This window comes from Chiloscyllium plagiosum, unplaced genomic scaffold, assembly GCF_037043375.1.
Source record: "Chiloscyllium plagiosum isolate Xiang-an unplaced genomic scaffold, Cpla_swu_hap1 HiC_scaffold_46, whole genome shotgun sequence".
Taxonomy (NCBI): domain Eukaryota; kingdom Metazoa; phylum Chordata; class Chondrichthyes; order Orectolobiformes; family Hemiscylliidae; genus Chiloscyllium; species Chiloscyllium plagiosum.
Window position 1 is genome coordinate 35,283,150 of NW_028270184.1, and position 18,674 is coordinate 35,301,823.

The following is an 18,674-nucleotide window of genomic DNA, read 5'->3' on the forward strand; positions in this document are numbered from 1 at the left end:
GGACCTGGTGTGGGACTGGAGCTGGATGTGGGGGCGGGGTTAGGCCTGGGGGGGGGACAGAGGTCGCCGGGGGTGCGGGGTTAGGCGCGGTGACGGGACTCGGCCGGGGGGCGGGGTTAGGCGCGGTGACGGAACTGGGCCGGGGGGCGGGGTTAAGCGCGGTGACGGAACTCGGCCGGGGGGCGGGGTTAGGCGCGGTGACGGAACTCGGCCGGGGGGCGGGGTTAGGCGCGGTGACGGAACTGGGCCGGGGGGCGGGGTTAGGCGCGGTGACGGAACTGGGCCGGGGGGCGGGGTTAGGCTCGGTGACGGAACTCGGCCGGGGGGCGGGGTTATGACGGAACTCGGCCGGGGGGCGGGGTTATGACGGAACTCGGCCGGGGGGCGGGGTTATGGTCATGGACAATTGTTTAAATCCAGCTGCCTTTCTTTGAAAAGGGAAAGGAGACTCTCCTCAGAATCCAGGGCATGACTGCCTTGACATTATAGAATACCAAACTAAGGTCTGCATGGACCTGAGAGATGTTCCGCTTCATGCAGGAACTCGACATTTTATAGATGGATCATCCCGGGTGACTGAAGGGAAACGACATAATGGGTATGCAATTGTAGACGGGACAAATGGTAGTGTGGTAGAGGCAGGAAGGTTGCCAAATGGGTGGTCAGCTCAGACCTGGAACTCTATGCATTGGAAAGAGCCCTTTGGGCATTAGAAAATAAAGAGGGAACAGTATACACTGACTCTAAATATGCATTTGGTGTTGGCATGTTCGGAAAGATACGGCAGGAAAGATGGCTTATCAATAGCCGAGGGAAGGAATTAGCACATGAGGAGTTGATTAAACGGGTCTTGGAGTCCCTATTACTCCCCTGAGAAATAGCGGTAGTGCATGTAAATGGCCATCAGAAAGGAAATTAACCAGAAGTTAGGGGAAATAGATACGCCGATGAAGTGGCTAGGGAAGCAGCCCCGAGCCTATAAGAAGTTGTGATCCATTCCCTAATACCTACTGTCCCATGTCCTCGGGAAGCTCCTGCATTTACTGAAAGAGAGGAAAAAGAATTGAAAGATTTAGGGGCTATAAAAACAGCAGAAGGTCATTGGATGTTACCTGATGGAAGGGAAATGTTAAACAAAATGATGATGCGAGAAATTATGGCTGTCCGACATCAAGGCAGCCATTGGGGAATACAAGCAATGTGTGATTTAGTTCTTAGGGAATATGGATGTAAAGGAATGCATACAATTGCTAAACAACTATGTGAGGGATGTATAATATGCAGAAAGATAAATAAGAAAATCTTCAGAAAACAGACCCCAGGAGGAAGAGACCCGGGATTGAGACCCTTCCAGAATATACAAGTAGATTATACTGAACTACCCAGAGTAGGAAGACGAAAATATATACTGGTCATAGTAGATCATCTATCTGGTTGGGTTGAAGCATACCCCCTAGCTACTGCCACTGCCAGCGGGGTGTCTAAAACAATATTAGAGTACATAATTCCCCGATATGAGCTAGTGAACAATATAGATTCCGAACAAGGAACTCATTTTACCTCTAAAGTGCTACAGGCGGTAATGAAAGCGTTGGGAATTTCCTGGGAGTTCCATACTCCATGGCACCCACCATCATGAGGAAGGGTTGAGAGAATGAACCAAACACTCAAATGACAGCTCTCTAAATTGATGGTAGAAACCAGACTCCCTTGGACCAAATGTTTACCTGTAGTTCTCTTGCAAGTACAAACAGTCCCAAGGAAAGATTTGGGAGTATTCCCCGATGAAATCTTATTTGGATTACCTTATATGGGAACGAATGGGAAATTGCCAATTCCCGAAATAAAAAACTTGTTCTTAAAGAAGTATATACTGGGCTTGTCCTCCTCTTTGTATTTCCTCAGGAAACTAGGTTTATTGGCGCAGACTCCACCCCTTGAATTCACCGTTCATCCCATCCGGCCGGGAGATTGGGTCTTAGTAAAATCATGGACAGAGACTAAATTGCAGCCGGACTGGGAAGGGCCGTACCAGGCTCTTTTGACTACGGAAACAGCAATAAGGATGGTGGGGAAAGGCTGGACTCACTACACTCGGATCAAAGAGCCAGTAGAGTTTCCAGTTGAGGAAAAAGTCTGGCCAGCCGAAAAAATGCAAGAACCGCTGAAACTCAGGCTAAAGAGACTTTGAGTAACTGATTATACAGTGGCGACGCGAGCGTGGGACTTTTTCTGTAGGATTGTATATTAAGTCTTTTTGTGCTTCAGCACATTTTTTTAGAATACTGGGAATGCTTAGAGTTATGATGCCAGCCCTCTTAGTATTGGGATTTTGTCAAATATCATTTTCATATGTGTTATTAACGGTCCCTGAGTCTGATAATCCACAAGTAATAGACCTGATTCATGTAGCTTAGTAAATTGTGGGGATGGAGGTAATCAGAGACAGTACCGCAGCTCAGAGATACATCTGAAGTCCTATGGGGATGGTACTTGGTATAATGGTCTCGTCACATGACACCGGGCCCTCTGCCGACCAGCTCTTGATTGTCCTGATAAAGAGTGTAACCCAAGAGACCTAACGATAAGGAGAACCACATGGCACGAAGCAATTCTGGGGGAGCACCTATCAGGTACAATTAAATGAAACATTTGAGATAGAAATGAAAGCAAACGGGAATGATTTCTCAGGCTGTTGTTTTCGAATTAGTGTAGGACAGGGAAAACGGGTAGAACTACTGGATAATAAGGTACAACCTTTCACCCCTCCCGATGACCCTAAAGTAGTAAAGATTACAGAGGTAAAGGACTTGAAACAGACCATCGAAATAGAAACTGGGTACAGGGATTCAAATGCTTGGGTTGAATGGGTAAAGTATACTGTAAAAAGTCTGAACAAGTGCAATTGCTATGCATGTGCCTCCGGTAGGCCAGTGGCCCATGTGGTTCCCTTTCCGCTCGGGTGGAAGCGAGAGAGGAAGGGCATGAAATGTATGATAGCCCTGTATCAGGATAAGACTGCATGGAATGATAGGAACTGTACCTCCCTATCTCTGATGTTCCCTCCCTTAGAGAAGAATGACTTAAAAGCACCCCCTACGTTTTCAGCCGCAGTTGGAAATCACACGTCGTGTGTGCATAGACGGGGTACAAATCAGTCTACAGACTTGGGGGAGCTGAAATTGTGTACGGAGATTAAGAATGTTACCGAAACGGACAAGGGAGGGAACTACTCAGCACTGAGAGTTCCCCGAGCGGATCTGTGGTGGTACTGTGGAGGAAAAATATTGAGACCCACGCTACCTCCGGATTGGAGAGGGATATATGCAATAGTACAATCGGCAATTCCATTTACCCTGGAATTTGAGAAGGAAAAGATAATAGACAAAAAGGGAAGGTGTAACAGATCACTGTTAGACACCTCTTTCGTTGGCAGGATTTATCTAGACTCTGTAAGAGTCCCTAGGGGATTACCTGATGAATTCAAGGCTCGCAACCAGATTGCAGCAGGCTTTGAGTCAGCTGTCTTCTGGTGGATAACGATTAATAAAAATTTAGTTTGGATAAATTGCATTTTCTATAATCAACAGTGATTTATAAATTATTCAAGAGGTTAAAGGAATATCAGAACATCTTGATGCGACAAGTAGGATGGCATAGGAAAACAGAATGGCACTTGATATGATTTTAGCGGAAAAAGGGTGTGTGTGTGTGTGTGTCATGTTAGGAGGAAGCTGTTGTACCTTTATTCCTAATAACACTGCGCCTGATGTTTCAAGTACTCGGGCCTGAAGGGGATTGACTACCTTAGCAGATTAGCTGGCTGAGAATTCAGGAGTAGACACGTCTCTCGCGGGATGGCTTGAATCATGGTTTGGAAAGTGGAAGGGGGTGGTGGTCTCCATCCTTACTTCCCTGATAGTAGTAGCCGGGGTACTGGTAGCCATTGGCTGTTGCATCATGCCCTGTATACGAGGGCTCACCCAGATTCTGACTGAGACAGCCTTAATGAAACAAATGCCCCTAAAGATCAATCGGAGAGAAGGGCTCTACCTGTTAAACAATGAAGGAATAAATGACCTCGGGAAGATTTCCAAAATAAATGCAGTTTTTGGTAAGATGCTCGTCAATTTGGAAGCGACATATAAGAAAAATGCAGAAGGTAACAAATGGTAATTAAAGAAAAAGGGGGAAATTGTGCGATATAGATAAAAGTAGTGTTACTTTTCCAATCATAATTACTTATGCAAGGTAAATGAACCGACATCAGTGTATAATTGTTTCAGCCAAGAGCTGAGTCAACAAGAATGAAAACTATGTGAAGGAAATAGATAATTGTTTTTGTATCAGTTAAAATGTGCATACAAGAATGAAATGTGCCTGCAACCAATGGTAGATATTACAGACAAATAGATAAGGTGCTACGAGGGGAGGGGGTTAAGCTAGATATGCCTGTACAATCAGTAGTTATAAGCATCTATTTCCGACTTCTGCAAAACCAAAAACAAACCACAATCAAGAACTCATGCAGTCATAAGGTTATAACAAGTAAGGGAAACAGATGGTAGTGAAGCAGGATATACCTAAAAATGGACCACAGCAGGATGTAGTCAAACGGCCTTATGAGGCCAGAATTAAGTATTTTGTCACAGACAAGGCCGGATAAGGCAAGAGATGAACAAGAGTAATGGGCGCTAGTCTTAGAGAAATGGGAGATGTAAACAGGGGAGGAGCAATTGGAGGATGGAATAGGAACGAATTACATAAATATTGTGTACTAGTTGAATTCAGTGTGTGTGTCCCTGCCTTGTGGACAGTGGACACAACACCCCTCTTGCAAGAGCGTAGTAAACGATACTACTGATTCAGATCTTGTCTCGGACTGAATTTATTGAAGTGAGTGAGCTTCGTTTCCCACAATTGTCAATCTTGTAAAATATCTAAATGTTACTGAAATCAATGCTCAAACAAAACACTGCAAATAAAGTCACACCAAGATCTTCATGACCATCTAATTACTGTTCAGTGGAATAATCACAGTAAATATCTTACTGTTCCTAAGATCAATCACCACTATCACAGTAAGGATCTGTTTGTCATTCCCTACAATTAATGCACCCGTTGTCCTCTGGTATTTCAGTTCAATAGTTTTATTCCATACTAGTTGTTCAAAGCATGGTTATTCTTTATTATGAATGGCCTAGGGTTATAATGGCAAGAGATATTGTTCGATCTGATTTGTTGCATTTTCTCAAACCGCTTTTCACTATAAACATTGCAAAAAAAGTGTTAATTTGATCTTGTTCAACTGCTGATGCTGCCTTTTTCAGTTCATGTTCATTAAACATATTTGGAGAAAGTGAGGAAAGCTGAAGTTGAAGATCAGAGCCAAGCGTGTTGCATTGGAAAAGGGCAGGGACATCCAAAGTGCAGGAATATCGACCTTTCGGGCATTAGGCCGTCATCAGAAAAGATTCCTGATGAAGGGCTTATGCCCAAAACGTCGATTCTGCTTCTTCTCGAATGCTGCCTGACCTGCTGTGCTTTTCCAGTGCCACACGCTTGACATTTGATATATTTGTGCGGGATTTTTTTTTTGCAGAGATGAGTTCGGTGGGGCAGGAGCAGGTTGCAGAGATGAGTTCGGTGGGGCAGGAGCAGGTTCAAAGATGAGTTCGGTGGGGCAGGAGCAGGTTGCAGAGATGAGTTCGGTGGGGCAGGAGCAGGTTGCAGAGATGAGTTCGGTGGGGCAGGAGCAGGTTGCAGAGATGAGTTCGGTGGGGCAGGAGCACCGAACTTTCTTGAAGAAGGGCTTATGCCCGAAACGTCGATTCCCTGTTCCCTGGATGCTGCCTGACCTGCTGCGCTTTTCCGGCAACACATTTCCGTCATTAGATATATTTGGCTGAATATTCAGATTTAATACTAAAAGTTGCCTCTGTCAATTTAATTTGTTGCACTTTCTATTCACTAAATTTCTCATGTTAATTGCTCTTCCTTTCCTTCTTAAATCTGATACAACTCTCAAAACACAGAACACATTAATATTCACATGAATTATAAACTTGCATTCTCGACAAGAAAACGAATGGAAGGCGATATTGAATTCTTGAACTGCCTACACATTTGAATGAAATAACAATTCCTTCCACAAAATGTTTGCACGTCTGTATCTTTCTTTCAATTCAATAATCCTGCAAATAGTTTATAATTGTCAGTTGATCTCTCTGAATGAGTACCTAATCAATGTCAATGTAAACAGCTGAAAAAGTAACAATAGATTGATAATTGGGTGTTAAAGATCTTATTTGAAGTCAACAAATGTTTGGAATTTACTAGCATTCCATTAGGAAACATTCCTGAATCATAATACAAGATGTGAGATATGTAAGTGATGTGCAAACCTTATTTTTAAATGAACACACTCCAATATTGTCAAAGCATTTCAACCTTACGGTCAAAATGAACAGGTGAATGGAAAAATAAAAACAAGTTTCTGACAATTCATAAATTGAACAACAATTACAAATTCATTTTGATCAAAGAACAGAGTAATATTTAGATGAATCACAACATTTAGTTACAAAGTAGGTAACCAGTTGACTGATGGAGTCAAACCAGATGACTGGAGGATGGCAAACGTTAATCCCTTATTCAAGAAAGGGAATCGAGATGAATCAGTCTTGCATCAGTTGTGGGAAAATTATTGGAGAGGATTCTGAGAGACAGGATTTATGATTATTTGGAAAAGCATTGATTGATTACAGATGGTCAGTATGGCTTTGTGAGCGGCAGGTTAAGCCTCACAAACCTTATTGAATTATTTGAGGATGTGACAAACACATTGGTGAGGACAGAGCAGTGGATGTGGCGTATATGGATTTTAGCTATGTGTTTGATAAGATTCCCCATGGTAGGCTTATTCAACAAGTAATGAGGCATTGGATACAGAGAAACCTGCCTGTTTAGACAATACATTGGCTGGCTCATAGAAGACAGGGTGAGATTAAATGGATAGTTTTCAGCTTGGAGCACGGTGATCAATGGTGTTCTGAAGGGATCAGTTCTGGGATCTCTGCTCTTTGTGATATATATAAATGACTTGGATGAGGAAGTTGAAGAGTGGGTTAGTAATTTTGCCGATGATACGAGGGTTGGTAGAGTTGTGGATAGTGTGGAGAGCTGTTGTAGGTTGCCAGAGGACATTGACAGTATGCAGAGCTGGGCTGAGAAGTTGCAGATGGTGTTCAACCTGGGAAAGTGAAGTTATCCATTTTGGAATTTCAAATTTGAATGCATATTATAGGATTAAATGCAGGATTCTTGACAGTGTGGAGGAACAGAGGGATCTTGAGGTCAATTTATAAGGCTGAGAGTATACAGATCTTTCAAATGAGCAAAAATCATATTTTTAAAAGTGTGTGTTGCATCAGAAATAATTGATTCTTTTGTAGGTCTGTTGATTGGAAATATAATGGATTTTTATATTATGTATTGATACTAGTGAAGATTGGATTAAGTTCAAATGTAAACTTCACTGTACTTGTTAGCAAGACTAAGCTAAAGCATAGCATAATTATTGTAATGCAAATGCCTTAATAATTACTGTTAGTATCCTGAAAAAGGATATATTGTACCATTTTTCAAACAGTCAATAAATTAAATTGTGAACCTCAGTATGCTTGTTATCCAGACCAATTATTATGTAATTATTGTAATTATAAGGACTTAATAACTAATGCTAAAACATAAACAAATAAATTGATTCAATATTTTCTAATCATGTTGCTCCGAGATTAATTGGATATTTTTAAGGTCGGTAAACTGACAGATAAAATAGAATAGCTCGCTTGAAAGGGTTGAAGGGGAAAATGAGACAGTGTTTATTGAACAGACTTGCTTTTGTTTAAAAATGCAGTTGATGCAAGAATTATATATTTTTTTCCATTGGTTTTCTTGTAGAGACTTTAAAAAAATTATCATGATTCAATTTTGAGTCATTTGTGTCAGAGACTGCAAGGCACGAATAACTTGCCTTGAAAATATTGTTTAGTCACAAATGAAACGACTGAGAGGTATTTAGACTTTGGACACTTGGTTGAACAACGATGTTTCGCAGCCAATAATAATGACTCTAAACTCCCAAGCCAAAAACTAAGATGTGGTGCGTGAGAGAGACAGAGAGAGAGAAGCAGAGAGAAAGAACAATGCAGCTAGTAGAAAGCTCGAGATCCGGGACTGTTTTGAATCTGATTTGCATTTTGAAAATTTAACATTATTTCTATTGAGGTGAAGTATTTTTCAGTGATTCCGAAAAAAAAAATCAACTCCTGTTCATTTTACAGATCATGACTGCCTTACTGTCACTTTCTAACTAATCTCTTTTATCCTTACATGACAGCTAACGTTTTTCGACTTCAAATCAGTTTCATACGGAGGAAGATGATATTACAGCCTTTTTATTGTTTCAGACTCGTTTGTTTCCACTTAATTTTAAGGCTGCTATGTTTCATTGATGCTTATTGATAAGGCCAGTTGTAGTCTAATTGAGGGAGCTCCCTCACTAATTGACAATTGAAGTTTTACTTTAACATCAGGTGGTGATAAATCATGTAACAAAATTAATATCCTATGGTTACTATCTATGTCTTTACATTTGGCCATTATTCGTGCAGTGGAGGTATTTTTTAAAATTTCATTTGAATAGATAAGAACTTTTAAAGCAGCTCCAGTTATTCTACGAAATATAGCACTGTAAATGAGCAATGAATGGTCAGGACCACTTAATAAATCTAATCTTGGATTTAAATTAAGGGACTAAATCCGGGAAAATATAGTGGATTTCAAAGTTGGGAACTGTATACATTTTTACATTTTAAATATTGAATACTGAAAATGTGAATTTCCAATTTATACTGATGACAGTAAGAAAATAAAATGTTGCTTGATATTCAGGTATGTATTGTAAACATAATGACCATTGATATAATATCACAGAGGAGATCTGCTCTCATGCAAGGTGTGGGATATAGGTAAATTAATGTTACTTCTGCAGTTCTGCAATTCTCCAATTATAATTTCTGATACAAAGTAAATGAACTCACACCAGTGTGTGGTTGTTTTAGCCAAGAGCTGAGTCAACAAGAATGGAAACTATGTGGAGGAAATATATAATTGTTTTTGTATTAGCTAAAATTTTATGCCAGCACGAAACGTGATTGAAAAACAAAGGTAGATATTATGGGCAAATAGATAAGATACCGTGAGGGGATGATGTTAGGCAAGATACGCCTGCATAAATAGTAGGTGTGAACATCAGTTTCCCACTTTTACAGAGACACAGGAACAAACCCTAATTAAAGAGGTCATAGGGATCAGAGTGGCTTCGGGAGAGGCCCAGATGGAAAGAGTAGATACTGATGAAGAAAGAATATGCCTAACAATGACCTGCAGTGGGATGGGGTCAAACGGCCTTGTGAGGCCAGACTAAAGCATTTTTCTTCACAGACAAGGCCGGAGAAGGCAAGAGATAAGCAGGAGTGGTGGGACCAGTCTTAGGGAAGTGGAGGATGAAAACGGGGGGGGGGGGGGGGGGAACAATGAAATAAGAAAAAGAATATGTAGGAACCAAATTATATAAATATCGAGAGTTTGTTAAATTTGGTATGTATGTCCTCTGCCTTATAGGCACTTGCAAGTGTAAAAATAAAGGACACTACTGATTCCGATTTTGTCTTGGACTGCAATTATTGAAGTGTGTGAGCATTGTTTCTCACACAATGCAAAAAGAACTAAACTCTGTTGATCCTCCAATGTCCACAAAAATAAGCGATAACATATTTTCCGGACGCTTCTTCAGCTGGATCACCACTCAGTAATGCGTAAAGTATGCTTGGTACCACGCCACTCAGTGTTCTCCTCACAATCCAAACTGAAGTTTATCCAAATCATTGGGTGCCCCTAAACAGATGAAAAAAGGACTCTGCCTGACTTCTGCAGGCACTGCTCTCACCCAGCATTGCACCCTTTGGACAATATGGGCAGCTAAACATATCGAGGAATGGGGTGTGAAATCAATCACAATTTCTTTTTTAGCAAGACTGCCCCATTGTCATGGAGTGAGCAGGCTCCATAATGTCACAGCCATGTGATACAATGACGAGGACAAGTGATCGAGACAAATCGCCTATTTAGTTATTCTCCTCTTGCAATGTTTGATTAGTAGAAAAATCAATACCTAACACTAACTTTTAAATTATGTCAATCAAGATTCCAAAAGGTACAGTTAGGAACAGGCTTTAAAGTTAGACAAACATAAATTGATAAATTAGTTAAATAAGTTAAAAATTAAAATAGAGGCAAGGAGATCAATTGCAGAAGGGAAGAGGATGATGTTATAAGAAGAAAGCAGCAGAGTACAATTTTTAAAATGTTTTACTCACTTGCTGGGTTCCCCGCCTGAATTACAGATAATGACTATTTTATTTATTTTTTTATAATAACATTTTAAAATATTTATAATAATGAATTGCATTAGCCCGAACCAAAAATTAATTGGCCGGGGCGCTTGTTTTTTTTTTCCGTATGTGATTGGGGCATATGGATACATTTAAAAAAAATAAGTGCATGAGAAAACAGTGCATGGCCACTAAATGTGAACAATGTGTAAACAAGGTTAATGCATCAATACGATAAAATAAAGAACATAGATTTTACTCGGAATTTCATCTCATTGTCTGGCGAACCAACTGTTTCTGCGGTTTGGGAGTTTGTTTATGAGTACCCACTGAGCCCCTAAAAACTCCTGATTGCCCCCAGCCTTAATTAAAACTCCCCACTTGCTACAAACCTTTATCTCTTTTGAAAATGAGGCAACCTGTCGACATAGCCGGTATCATAGGCTGAGGTAGCTTGCGTTATCCTAAACCGGGTCCTATCCCGTTAGTTAGAGTTATGCTAATGAAGCATGCCCATACCTGCAAGACCAAACCGTCCCAAATTCCTCAATATGTCCAAGGATGATGGGAATGTAAATGTAGTAAAATTCTGGGAGCAGTCTGAGTACGAATGGCTTTTGTGACAAGACTGACAATTGTGCCTATCTGTCTGATGGAAGTGACAAATAAGTGACAAACAATAATCAAGCAACTCAATTTCCTTTATTTAACGTGATGCTTTTGCAATGTTTTCTGCCTGGATTCACTTACAGGATCCAGAACAGTACAAACCCGTCCAGGAAATTCCAGTCGCAAATGAGGTGAGCAGTGGTTTTCTATTGAGATAGCCAGAACCAGACTGAACATGTTATACAAGTTACAAATAAAACAAAATATATCGAGCGATCTCTTGATCCCATATGCTGTATGCCAATCCTGATAGGGTTAATCGAAACCAATATAACCACTGGGGGTGGAAAATATCTCATGTGCCCCCTCCAACGAACACTGCTGACAATCTTTCCCGAGGGGATCCTGAAAATGGGTGCCAGCCGGGGCCCGGCATTTCACTTTTGAGAATGGCAGCAAGACATCAAAAACCCCAGGGGCAAATGCCTGGCCCTTGCTTAACTGCTGAAATGTAGACAATGGAGGGTACTGTGTCTTCAACAATGATAGATCTCATGGAATAAAGGGAGAACTAGACATTTGGATACAGAACTGCTCGAAGGTTGAAGACAGAGGGTGGTGGTGGAAGGTTGTTTTTCAGACTAGAGGCCTGTGACCAGTGGAGTGCCACAAGGATCGGTGCTGGGTCCTCTCCATTTTGACATTTACATAAATGATTTGGATACGAGCATGAGAGATACAGTAATTAAGTTTGCAGATGACACCAAAATTGGAGGAGTAGTGGACAGCGAGAGCGTTACCTGAGGTTACAATAGGATCTGGACCAGATGGGCGAATGGGCTGAGAAGTGGCAGATGGATTTCATTCAGATAAATGCGAGGTGCTGGAGTTTGGGAAAGCAAATATTAGCAGGACTTATACACTCAATGATAAGCTCCTAGGGAGTGTTGCTGAACAAACAGACCTTTGAGTGCGGTTTAATAGTTCCTTAAATGTGGAGTCGCAGGTGGATAGAATAGTGAAGAAGGCATTTGGTATGCTTTTCTTTATTGGTGAGAGTATTCAGTACACGAGTTGGGAAGTCATGTTGCGGCTCTACAGGACATTGATTAGGCCACTGTTGGAATAGTCCGTGCAATTCTGATCTCCTTCCCATCGGAAAGACGTTGTGAAACGTGAAAGGGTTCAGAAATGATTTACAAGGATGTTTCCAGGGCTGGAGGGTTTGTGCTATAGGGAGGGGTTGAACAGGCTGGGGTTGTTTTCCCTCGAGGGTCGGAGGCTGAGGGGTGACCTTATAGAGGTTTACTACATTATGAGAGGCATGGATAGGGTAAATAGAAAAAGTCTGTTCCCTGGGATCGGGGAGTCCAGAACTCGAGGGCATAGGTTTAGGGTGAGAGCGGAAAGATATAAAAGAGACCCAAGGCGCAACTTTTTCACGCAGAGCGTGATACGTGCATGGAATAATCTGCCAGAGGAAGTGGTGGAGGCTGGTACAATTGCAACATTTAAGAGGCATTTGAATGTGTATATGAATATGAAGAGTTTGGAGGAATATTGGCCGGGTGTTGGCAGGTGGGACTCGATTGGGTTGGGATATCTGGTCGGCGAGGACAGGTTGGACCGAAGAGTCTGTTTCCATGCTGTACATCTCTATGACCCTAAGACTCTATAATGTTAAGTCGGAGCTGATGGTTTGAAGCAACATGCTTCCATCCTGTCCAAAGGAAAATCTACTAATACACATTGACTGTTCACTGTGCTTTGAATACGATCCACAATTTTGGAGCCTTGTGGGAACATTGAAGATATTTAACCCCCAAGGGTGCGCATATTTGCAATGTTATTTTGTCCAATCAATGTGACAATTATCAAGATGTTCGGCTCATGCTGATGAAACTGATATTGTTTCCATTGTAGTGGGAAAGCATACGCAACTGCCAAGCAGACAGCCTTACATCCCAAACTTCCGATCCCATTGGCTCCCCAGCAAAACCTGGTTGGACACAATTAAGTACGGGTATGTCAGACCTGTAAAAGGTGCAGAAAACAAGGGGGAAGGGGACTGTCTGTTCAGTGCCAATTCACAATGTAGAAGTTGACTTCTCTATTGCTTACTGACTGTAATCATACAGGTTTGGTGTTTGGATTGTTTACCATTCTGTTTAGAAATTTGGAAGTAATTTGCAAAGTTCCATTTCTAAAGTAATTGCAGGCACTTTATATTACAATGTACTACTAAGTTAATTACCAAGTGAGTTGATTTCATACATAGACGTGAAACCTAAATGTTTTGCTTTGTGGATGGAACTTATAAGAATGCACACTGCTTGATTTGATTTAATTTTGGATTGGGCTGTTAGATCTAACAAGAAGTGTCTGGCTGAGCTATTAACTTTACTTAGGTATTTGATACTACACAATGATGGTTTATAATTTTAAGACTGTACCAATGTCTAAATTCGAGGCTTTGCTCAATATTCGAAAATGTCTTTGTGGTTTCAAAGCTTTGTGTCATGTTGCCATAATTTGGGGACAGCATTGCCTTCCAGCCAATATTCATCACCAACTTTTCTGCTCCAAATCATCATCTGATTTCTACACTTAATTCTAAATACTGTTAACTATAGCTGTAGATCAGGTCAGGTATTGTTTTAAAATAATGCAATATATTGCAGAACTAATCTAAATGTTAGGTGATGTTGATGGTTTTAATAGCACAACTTCGAAGAGTATTACATCCTAGCAAAGCTGGATTTATTTTAAAAATGTTTGCTTAATTCGCCTATGCCTGGGCTCCTCCATATAATGTAAGAAAATAATAGGTAGGAAGGGAATCTCTGGCGCAGAGTTTAAAATGAATTAGCCTTTTGCGAGTGTGAGCAATATATTTACTCAAGTGGGCTAATTGAATTTGAGAATTATTGAGTTCAAAATTTCTGTTCGTGTTTCTAGCCTGCAGAAGAGCTCAAAATATGGCCTCAGTAGGTTAATCCCCAGATGTTCAAACCAGAATATGGGTGACCACTACTCATTTAGTTTATGTTACTTTTTTGCTGCTGCATATTTTAATTGATTATGTGTATTTTGTATATACGTATATATACAGGGAGGAAATGGTTTATACTTTATTACAATGGGCACTCCGCCCTCTACAACCTTGCAAACGGGAAGATGATAAAGATGGAACTTGACCTGTTGTGTGGACTTGCCATTGCCAGCATTGGTGCACAAGAAGGGCCAGTTTACCTGTGCGATCCCAAACAAACAGCGACTGTGTGCCAACTATGCCAGGAAGATGTCCTTATGTACTGAGAGAAAGTGAGGACTGCAGGTGCTGGAGACAGACCCCACCACCAGGGATATATATCCCTCCCCACCCCTCACAGCGTTCCTCATTTCCCTTCCCCCACCTTATCTCAGTACCAACCCCCGGATTCAGCATCGCCCTCTTGACCTGCAATCTTCTGCCCGATCTCTCCGCCCCGACCCCCTCTCCGGCCTATCACCCTCACCCTCACCTACTTCCACCTATCGTATTCCCAGCGCCCCTCCCCCAAATCCCCTCCCCCTACCTTATATCTCAGCCCGCCTGGCACAACAGCCTCACTCCTGAAGAAGGGCTTATGCCCGATAAGTCGATTCTCCTGCTCTTTGGATGCTGCTTGGCCTGCTGTGTTTTTCCAGCATCACATTTTTCAACTTATGCACCAAGAGACTGAATGTTCCCAAGAATGACTATTGCAGTGGTCAACTTCATCAAAAAGATAGAACAGTTCATTTTCAGAACAAGTCGACATGGTCTTTATCCTGTAAAGGTGTTGTTTGCCAGTTTGATTTCATTTGTACTATGGTCATCCCTGGTACGCCCTGTCCCCTTTCAGATAGGTCACGTAGTATAAGAGAAAAAGAGGTGATGTTATCCTTCAATAACAATTTGTTTCCAGAAACTCACAATATATATTTGGAGAGGATGAAGTAGTTTGTTACGCCCTACATCAGCAAAAGACTCCCTCACCCTCTTTATCCTTTCAAGTCCTAACATGGAGTTTTAAAATAGTTTTAAAGTATGTGTAGGATTATGGACTTCCTCGAATAAATTCGCAAAATGCTATCCAAATTGCTACAATGATAATGGACGGGGGTGCTCTTATGTAAAATGCCCAAACGTATTCCATGTGCTGTGATTAAATGCATCAGCCATCACTGTTCAGCTGAATGACCTCGCATCTCATGCGTATGTCTTCAGGAGGAATTTGTCTCTAGTTCCACTGGTATGCAAACCCTTCGTGGGGTGGATAACTACACCCACCTTCATTATGATACCTCTAATCACTCTAATATTTTCACGGTAATTGGATGGGTAGAACCATTCTGGAATGTCGACCACGTCGCTTACCAAGAGACCTCATTCAGCGAAATAATTTCCAGCCTTTACGTTCGGGACCAAATTGTGTTATAACAGATTACCCAGTTACTCCAGGAAGTCAAAAAGATATGTCCACTTTTGATTGGGAACGTCCCTCCATTATCTGTACTAAACATGGAAATTATTTTTTTTCAGTTATACAAACCAGCTAACTACATTGTTCTGAGTCGAGCAAGTACTCCTTATGCTGTCGCTGTCGCAACACGATGTCCAACTTCCGTTCCCTGTCCAAATATCTGGCAACGAGACTTGAATTCCCCTGTTAAACCTTCAATATCTCCTGACATTTGCGCAGAATGGAAGAATCCACAGGTTCTATCAAAAAGTAAAACTCACTCAATGGCATATGGAGCTCTTAATGTTCTTTCCGTAGGAGGGTCTTCAGGAGTTATTCGTCAATTATTTAACTTATTGCATTTAACTCATTTATGGACTGACGAATTCGTGAAATGAGACAACTGCTGCCCTAATAGAAATTAATGACATGCTTTCAGAAGTGTGCCTATGTACCCAATAAAACCGCTATTCTCTCGATTACATATTCGCAAAAGAATGTGGAGTTTGCGCCATCATCAAAGGAAGGAGCATCACGGGGCCACTAATTTTATCGAAAATATTACTAGACATGTAGATGACATCTGCACTTTTATCAACCAAATGAACGAAAGTGCAGGATGGGGAGATTGTTTTTTTTTGGTTTATACTACAACTGGCTAATCAATACGGCTATGCACGCTGCTATTGTTTTACTTGGTCTTTTTGTTACGATTGCTATTGTTAAGTGTATTATAGCTAAAACATTACTTTCTTTTGACAACACTGGTTCCATCCAGATAATGCTTCTTCTCTGCTTAGATGATGATGATGAGCAAGTATCATTGCCTGCCCTTGTTTCTCCTTGCAGGAAGAGGAAGTATTGCCGTCTTTCCCTGACACTGAATTGGATTTATTTGATCTATGCTTTTATGGTGTGGTCATAGAATAATGACCAGAGAGTTAATGAGGATCCAATGTTTGAATTTAGGCTTTTTTCAGAAGCATCAATTAAATGTAGATTTTTATTAAGATCAAAATGTTTTTTCAGTTTTAAACAGCACAACAAAATAGTTGAAAGTCATGATTTTACTCGCTGAATTTGAACTAATGTTTTGCTAAGTTGGTTGTATTCAGAGACAAGAGAAAACAATGGAGTTATCATAATATGAATCATAAGACTGTGATTTGGTATTCGAACTAACTTTGAACTGCTATCAAGACAATACGATTCAGGTAATTGACATACCTTTCCCAGGTAATATTATTGGATTAGACTGTCATCAATCATGTCACCATATTAATGTTCATTGGACTTTTCTTGCAATTAAAACCCTTCCCCAGTAAATAGCATTGGACTAAACTGCTGTGAATCATGTCACCTTATTATATGTGATTGGCCTTCTCTGGTAATTAAGGCTATACTATCTCTTAAAAAGATATAAATAATGTGTAATTTTCGCATGCAATTTCGCCATTTTTTCACGGTACACGGGAGCTTTTAACCTCTGTCGTGCTGGACAAATCAGCGCCAGACTGCTTTAATTTATTAAACTGGTAACTTTGCTTTAAACAGACCGTACTCCTAGCGATATTTTTGACCAATCCCGAGACGAGAGGGTCTGCAAGGGTGTCTAGGTTTTTGCCTGTACTTGAATCAATACAATTCTGAATGCTTTTCTATCAAATGTTGTAACTGCACTCACATCCACCATTTCCTCAGGAAGTTCATTTCACACACGACACACTCACCGTGGAAAACACTTGCCCCGGTGTCTTTTTAAATCTTCCTCCTCTCACCTTAAATATATACAACGTAATTTTGAAATCCCTCCTCCAAGGTAAAAGGCACCTATTTTTTTTAATGATGTTAGAAATCTCTCTAAGTTTCCCATAACCTCCTTCATTCCAATGGCTAAATCCCAGCCTCTTTAGCCTCTTCTTCATACCCTAAACCTCGATTCCTAACAACATGCAGTGAAATACTTTCTTCTCTCTCTCTAAAATAATGATACCTTGACAATTACAGGACAGGGCACTACTACTGATGATGCCTCAGTGGGAGACACTAGATCAGATCCAGACGAAATTTCCGACCTTATATTTCCAAAGACCTACACCACTTCGTCTTTTGTAAAGATAACTATTCACACAAAATCATTATTTTTCCCAAGGTCTCCAGACTCCATTTTTTTCTCACAGTAATAACTTATGTGAGACAGTCATTTACTGCCTCTCCCACCTCCTGTGGTTCAACACAAAGATGACATCTCCCTCTTGAAAGGGGCCCTATTTGTTGTCTTGCTTTTAATATATTTTAAATATCTTTGGATTGTCCTAACCATTATTTGCCAAGGCTATCTCATATTCCCTCGTTGCCTGCATGGTCCCATTCTTCGGAATGCTCCTGCACACTTTGACCTGTTCACGAGGTTCATTCGAACCCAATTGTTTATATCTAATGATTCTCATTTATTCTTACATGACAAGCCTGTCATTGCTGTGATCAATCTTATTCTCTGAGAAACCCAAAAATGTCGGATCAAAACGTCTGCAAAGAACCTACGAAGGGCATCGCACAAAGTCATCCCTCTACCCTGTAACTCCGCATTGCCCATTGTTCAACCACCTAACTTAGCCATTCCTAGACGCTATGGATCATTTAGCATGGCTACTCCACATAGCAGGCACAGCTTTGGGCTGTGGGAGCAAACCCAAGTAGAAATGGGGAAAATGTGCAATCTCCCCACAGAGAGTCATCAGAGGCTGGAATTGAACGTAAGTGCCAGAGGGTGTGAGATAGCAGTGTTAATCACTGAGAAACCCATTGTAAACTTCCCCTGGATCACTTCAACACATTTTTAATTAGACACGTTGCCCAACATTACTCACAATAACCCAACTGTAGTTAAACGTTTATAGCACCAGTAGTACACCTCAACTTGTTGTTTTCTAGATCTCTTGAAATACAGGCAACATTGTGATTGCCTTCCTAACCAGCAACTGAACTTGCATGTTAACCTTAATAGAATACACAACTAGACCTGCCAAGACCCTTTGCACTCACATTTCTAAAGCATTTCCAGCTTCAAAAATATTTTGTATCTCTATTATTCCGACCAAACTGTATGAGCTCACACTTT